The sequence below is a fragment of the Petaurus breviceps genome, unplaced genomic scaffold (assembly GCF_028583685.1).
Source record: "Petaurus breviceps papuanus isolate PSGF00001 unplaced genomic scaffold, PetGlider_PUasm1.0 90683, whole genome shotgun sequence".
Classification (NCBI taxonomy): domain Eukaryota; kingdom Metazoa; phylum Chordata; class Mammalia; order Diprotodontia; family Petauridae; genus Petaurus; species Petaurus breviceps.
This window is the reverse complement of record NW_027187308.1, coordinates 4,690,703-4,698,625: the sequence shown is the minus strand read 5'-3', so window position 1 is coordinate 4,698,625 and position 7,923 is coordinate 4,690,703.

Below are 7,923 nucleotides of genomic sequence, written 5' to 3'. Positions count from 1 at the left end.
GGCTCAGATAGATTAATTGGAAAGCTTAAAGATTTTTGAAAGATCATAGATATGGGAATGGGAACCTGGATGGCTTATTCTTAGCTTTGGAAGCTATGGATATTGAGGAGGACTAATTTGATTAGAAAATTTGATTTGAATACTATTTGGATCTTACTGAGCTTGGGTACTTTTTGTCATATACCATTTTTTTTTTTCTTAACACAAACCTGACCTCTTGAGGCATGTGATATAATGGAAAGAAGACCAAAACTAGTCAGAAGATTTGAGTTCTAGTCCCTACTTTGTCATTAACAACTTGTTTAGCCTTGTGCAAATAATTTTATCAGAATCTCGAGAGGATTTTTATTAGATAAGGAAGAATGAAAGCATTTATTAAGCAGCTACTATGGGGTAGGCACTATGCAAGAGCACTTTATAAATTTTATCACAATTGATATACCCTAAAGCCCTAGGAGTATTCTTATATCTATTATTATCCCTATTTTGAACTTAAAGAAACTGAGGCAGGCAGAGGTTAAGTGACTTGTTCAAGATCATAAATACTTTTATTTATTTATATAAAAATAAAAGTAAATTTCCACAGCCAGATTTGAATTTATCTATTCCTGACTCCAGTCCCAGCGCTCAACCTGCTGCAACATCTAGCTGCAACTAGAGACATTTTCCAAAATCATTCATCCTTGGATTTAAGATGATACTTCAAGGACTGAATTTAAGATAGTTCATTGCCTTCTAGCTACTACCATATGCAGCTTATATTTATCTAGTTATCTGCATACTGTATCCACCATTAGAATATTAATTTTTTGAGGACAGGGACTGTCTTTCCCTTTCTTTATATCTCCTGTCCTTATCACAGTGTTTAGTATATAATAAGAGCTTAATAAATGTTGGTTGACTGATTGACTGACTTATATGTTTCATGAGTCTTAATCAGTAATTTTCATAATTGATTTCAGCAGAATTGGAATCTGTAGAATCCTTATCATTTTCAGAAATTACCAGTTTTAAAAAGAAAAACACTACTGAAATTTTTATAGCGGCTTGGGGGAATTCACCCAAGTTCTTTACTATATACTCTGTTTAACTAGGTTTTCAAATTTGGAGAAATAATAGGCTACTTTGTAGTCAGAAAGTATATTCACATATGCCTTTTTTTCTTCCCAAAGTGCTGTAAATGAATAAAAAGAAATTTATCTTTATAGAAAGATGAAAAGATTGGGGTGATTTATCCTGAAGGAGCAAAGGCTAAGGGGAATTTGAGTAACCCTTGTCATGTATTTGAAAGGCTTTTGCATGGGGAGTAATGAGCAGATGCTATTCCTTTATTCTTAAGGTAGAACAAGAGAAAGGAGGCATGAGCTACAAGAGGAATTATTTAGGTTAGAAGCACAGAATCACTGAATTTAATTTGGAAGGGACCTTAGCAACCTCTAGCCACATCTGGCCTCAAGGCCACAGGTTCTAAAGCTTTGCTCTAGGCCAACCCATACATAACAGGAATTCATACTCTAGCATGTGTGATAAGTGGTCCTCCAGCTTCTGTTTGAAGACTTTGAAGGAAGGCCACCCTGCTACCACCTCCTAAGGAAGCTGTTACCTTTTACATAGCTAATTTTGACTCTTTGTAGCTTGAACAACTTGTTAATTATAAAGGTAGGGAGTGAAGGAATTCATCTCTGAAAGAAGTTATAAGATCTCTGGGATTTTTTTAAGGAAGTAGACTATTATCTCTTTAGAATGATCATATTCATTCCTTTCTTGACACAAGGAAGTGAGGATGGTGTCACTTTTCTGTTCACTCAGCTCTATCTTGGGACTTCTCCTTTCTCTCTATACCACATGTTTTTAACCTTTTTTTTGTCATGGACCCCTATGGAAGTCTAGGACAGTAAATGAACCCCTTCTCAGAATAAATTTTTATAAAATAAAGTATATTGAAATAAAAAGCAAATACCAAGGAAACCAATGATACTAAAATCCAATTATTAAAAATAAAAATGATCACAGACTCCAGGGTAAGAATCCTTGAGGTCTGTCTTCATAAATGATATTCCCTGGTGATATCATTTTTCTCTACGTTGATGACTTTCAAATCTCCATATTAAGCCATAGTCTCTCTCTCGATCTCCAGGCCAACGTGCCCACAACTACTTGAAGACTACAGAGGGAACAAGGTTCAATGGAAAGAGCTTTGCCTCTGCAGTCTGATAATACAGGTTGAAATCCTTCCTTGACCACTTCCTACCAAATGTACTTTTCAGATAAGTCATTTAGCTTCACTTAGCCTTGTAAAATGGGAGAGGGTGTGGACGTCTGAGGTTTTTTTCAAGATCTAGGTCCATGATCCTATATTTTCTATGTGTATTCATGGATTTCAAACTCCACATGTCCAAAACACAATTTATTATATTTTCCCCAAATTCATCTCCATTTTCTCTATTCCTTCCAGTGACACCACCATCCTTCTAGTAACTTACAAGTAACAGCCTAGTAACAGCCGCAGTGTAATTGTCATCTTTGATTATTTCTCAACCTTATCATAGCATATCAATTGCTGAATCTTTTTGATTCTACCATCACGCCTCTTAGAGCCACTTTTTCTTTCCATTCAAACAACCAATTCCAATTCAGGTTCTTATTTATTTCTTTTGCCTAGATTCCATATTGGTATCCATATCCTTGCAATAGCCTCCATATTGGTCTTTATAGTCCAATATTGCCCCTCTTAAAGCAAATCTCTGTGCAGCTTCCAAATTTTCCTTTGTTAGCTTTGGTAACACTTCAAAATAGTGACATGACCTTACTTGAAAGTCTGCAGTAGCTTCCTTTAGAAGAAAATCCTAAATATGGAGCCTACCATCAAAACCCTCCATAATCTGGCTTTCCCCTATCTTCCCAGGCTTATTTTATATTATTCCTTTTCATAGGATCCTTATGTTTTAGTCAAACTCTTCTGTTGTCTCTAACATTGTTTCCTTTGTACCAGCGGTTCCTCCATGTCCAGAATGCGCTAGGACCACTCAGGCGCTGTCTTCTGAATGGGACCATGACTAGTGTCTCCAGCTGTTGGTAATTTCATCTTAAATTATTTTGTATATAATACTTTGTTTTTACTTACTTATGTGCATGTTGCATCTCCTCAGCAAGATATAAGCTCATTAATGACAAGACTCTTGATTTTTGCCTTTGTATAACCAGTAACCATAGTAAGTGTTTGATAAATGCTTGTTAATTTAAATTGAATTGAATCCCCAATCCTTTGAATTACATTATCAGGCTACTGATAGCCTCTATAAGTTTATTATGTAATTATTCCTGTTTTTGCTCAGATAAATATGTAATCCCATTATTAAACCTATGTGAAAAGTAACAAATATAGTAGTAGTATAACCTTAAACCTACAATTTCTGTTTTAAGACCATTGTACTAGATTAAGGGTTCTTACTTTTTTCTTTGTCAGAGTTGTCTTTGTCAGTCTAGTGAAGGCTTTGGATTTCTCTCAACAATATTTTTAAATTAAAAAAAACAAGATAAATAAGATAAAGGAATCTGATTATACAAAAATAAAGTTATCAAAATATTTTTAAAAATTGGTTCTCAGTTTCTAGGCTAAGAATCCCTGGAATTAGGTGATCTCTTAGTCCCTGCCTCTCCCCCACCCCTGCCAAACCTAGGTCTTCTGGAAAATTTTTCCTAACGTATTTTCTCCAGTCCACTGAATTTCACTTAATGACAAACTCTGAAGATGAGAGCCAGCAAGGAAAAATGCATAGGGAGACATCTCTGAAATTAGTAGACTTGGGTTTAAGAAACCTGCAGGAAATTGCACTGTGGACTAAACATTCTTTCTTTCTCTGCATGTGCTCTGAAGAGAAGAGATATTTGGGCAACCTTGGAGAGTGGAAGAAGTAGCAGTGATGTAGAAGCCTGGGAGTTTCAGGGAGATGGTTTGTAGGTTATTTATATAATATATATATGTATATTTATATAATATATATATATGTATATTAAAAATCTTAGGTGTTTTTAACACTGGCTAATGGGGGAACTTTCCTTTTTTCCTACTGTCTGCCTCATGAAACATTATATAGCCAGTAGTAATACAAGGGCTACCTAAAGATGAAACTGTGGGTAGTTACTATCATTTAAATGAATAAATTAATGGGAAGAATAACCTTTAAAAACTCTGCCAGGGCTTGTTCTACATGTCAGGGGTACAAAAATAAAAGTGAGGCATTATATGGCTTTAAGGAGCTAACAATAAAGACAGGGAAGTATATTTTGGTTCTGGAAGTCATAGACATTGTGAGTGGAACAAGGCTGCATTTGGCTGACCTCCTCTAAGAAGCAATGGCATTGTCAGTTCGATTATAGCTCCCAGGACAAGAGGTGGAAAGGAAAGGGTGGACAGACTGGAAATGACCAGGATGAAAGAAAGTGGCTGAGTTTGGGTAGGTCTAGATACAGTGAAGTATCACTAATCAGTACAAATCATGTGCCAGGACATGAATTACCAAATTATTCCATGGCTTGGTCTCTATTTTCTAGGGATGCTTCTCTGCCTCAGGTTGTAGGTTTAAGGAATGAAATAATTGAAAATGCGGATGTAAGGATATTGGCCATACTTCATTGCTAAAGGTTTATTGTCCTTTATACATATATCATAAATTGATGGTCCTATTTCAGTAGGTCATTGAAAATTTGAGAGCATCATACTTCCTTGAAGTATGAGGAGGTAGATCTTACTAAAGACCAGTTATGATACTTACCTTCTAAATATAAAAGCTAATGTTGAAATGATTCTAATATATCATTATTATATCTATACATGTACAGCTGGGGTCAGCCACTATGTTCTGAGGGCCAAATCCAACCATAGTCTATTTTTATTTTTTCCAAATGCTTTATTAACTTCTTATTTACATCATTCATTTCCACCAGATTTTGAGTTACAAATTTTCTCCCTGTTTTTCCCCTACCCACTGCGCCCAAATAGCAGTCCCACAATACATCCCCTCCTCCAATCTATTCTCTCCCGTATTTTCTCCCATACCCCTTTCGACTTTTTCAGTGGATCTCTATGCCCCAGTGCCTTTATACCTTATTTCTCAATTACATGTAAAATAATATTAATAATAGTATATATATATATATTTTAATATTTGGTTTTAAAACTTTGAATTTCAGGTTCTTTCCCTTGCTCCCTTGTCACCCATGCTTACTGGGAAGATAAGCAGTTCAGTATAGGTTGTACATGTGTGGCTAATGCAAAACAATAACATAGTAGACATATTGTAAAAGACTGACTATATTTCCTTCCCTCCTATCCCACCTCCCACTTATTCTATTCTCTGCTTTGATCCTATCCATTTTCAAAAGTGGGTGCTTCCAGCTTCCCTCCCCTCCAGCCTGCCCTCCCTTCCATCATCTCCCCTCTCATCCCCTTCCCCCCCTACTCTCCTGGAGGGTGAGATACCCTATTTAGTATGTATTTAATTCCCTCCTCAAGCCAAATTCAATGGGAATAAAGTTGACCCTTTCCATTTTCCTTCCTATTCTTCCCCTCCATTGTAACCATTTTCCCTTGCCTCTTCTATATGAGATAGTTTACCCCATTCTGTCTCTCCCCATCTCCTCTCATTATATTCCTCTCTCACCTCTTAATTTCACCTCTTAAGTATCATCCCTTCCTGTTAAATTGGTCCTGTGCCCTCCGTCTATGTATACCTGTAGACATATATACACACATATGTATTCATATGCCCATATACCCTCCTATATAGCCATATATGTATGTGTGTGTGTGTATATATATATATATATATATATACATATATATATATATATGTATATATATATTTCTATTCCCTTCAACTACTGAGAAAAGTTTCATAAGTTACAATTATTGTTTTTCCATGTAGGAATGTTAATAGTTCAACTTTGATAAGTTCCTTATGGTTTCTTTTCCCTGTTTACCTTCTCATGCTTCTCTTGCTTCTTGAATCTGAACACCAAATTTCCTATTCAACTCTGGTTTTTTCAGCAAGAATGCTTGAAAGTCCTCTATTCCACTGCATGACCATATTTTCCCCTGAAACATGATACTCAGTTTTGCTGGGTAGGTGACTCTTGGTTTTAATATTCCAAGTCCTTCAATCACTCAGTGTAGAAGCTGCCAGATCCTGGGCTATCCTAAATGTGTTTCCACAATATTCAAATTTTTTTTCTTCCTGGCTGCTTGTAATATTCTCTACTTAATGTGGGAATTCTGGAACCTGGCTATAATATTCCTAGGAGTTTTCTTTTTGGGATCCTTTTCAGGAGGTGATCGTTGGATTCTTTCAACTTCTATTTGGCCCACTGGTTTTAAAACATCAGGAAAATTTTCTTTGAGAACTTCCTGTAGGATGATTTCTAGGTTCTTACTTTGATCATGGCTTTCTGGCAGTCCAATAATTTTTAAATTATCTCTTGTGGATCTGTTTTCCAGGTCAGTCATTTTTCCCATGAGATATTTCACATTGTCTTCTATTCTTTCATTTGTTTGGATCTGTTTAACAGAATCTTAATTTCTCATAAAGTCATTAGCTTCCATTTGCTCCAATCTAATTCTGAAGCAATGATTCTACTCATTGAGCTTTTGAGATTCTTTTTCCATCTGGCAAATTCAGCCTTTTAAGGCATTCTTCTCCTCATTGCCTTTTTGAGCCTCTTTTGCCATTAAAGTGGTATTTTCCTCAGTCAGGCTGTTGACTGTCATTTTGTAATTTTCTTGCATTGTTATCATTTCTCTTCCCAATTTTTCCTCCACTTCTCTTATCTCCTTCTTAAGGTCCTCTATGGCCTGTAACCAGCTTGTGTTTTCCTTTGAAACTTTTGGTGCAGAAGTTCTGACTTCACTGTCTTCCTCCTGTTCCATGCTATTCTACTTTTAGTCCCCCAAATAGAAGTCTAATGTTGGAATCTTCTGTGTGCTTTGTTTCCTTTGCCTGGTCATATTGCCCCTCAGTCACTTGACCCCTGGGCTTTTTGCCACAGTAGGACTCTGCCACCAGACAGGGGAGCTTTCTTTCCAAACCCTGGGGTTTTCTCAGCTGCCAGAGGTATTTGATAGGTGCCCTCTCTTAGGTCTCCACAGGCTATGGCAAGCTGGACACACACCCTAGGACCTCCACCCTAGACTGCAATCCAGATCCAAGAAGGTTAAAGCAAGAGCTATTATCCCCCAGACTGGTGCTTGGTCCCCCTACACTCAGCAGGCGAGGAGCTGAAGCTGCCACATGGCACTGGCTGGCTCTGCCAGCATTTCAGTGGCTTTTTGCCCCGGGGGCAAAAGCCATGCACTCCCACTTACTGGGTCCCAAAGTCCAGACTGCACTGATCTTTCACTTTGTCCTTCGCATCTGTGTGTTGATAAATCTGGAAACAGCCACAGCTGCTGGTGATCTGGAGTCCCTCAGGCTGGCTGCTGGTCAGCCTCGGTGTGGGGCTGGGCTCGGCTCCCAGATTGCTGCACTGGCCGAATCCTGCCGGCCTGCCAGGCTATCCTCAGTGAGAGGTTAGCTTCTCTGTGTCATTTTGTGGGTTCTGCAGCTCTAAAATTTGTTTGGAGTACCCTATTTACATGGATTGGGGAAGGTGGAAGCAGGAGCAGCAGGGAGTTTCTGCTTCTACTCCGCCATCTTGACTCCGCCCCTAACCATAGTCTATTTTTGTATTGCCATGTAGCTCAGAATGGTTTTACATTAAAAAAAATAAACTCATTAAAATTGTAAAAATATTCTTAGCTCAAGGAATTACAAAAGCAGGCAGTTCTGAATTTCGTCCATATGCCAACTGGGGTTTACCAACCCCTGATATAGGGACATAATATAATTTTGTGATTACATCCAGGGATGTGTCCAGTTAGAAATTTTT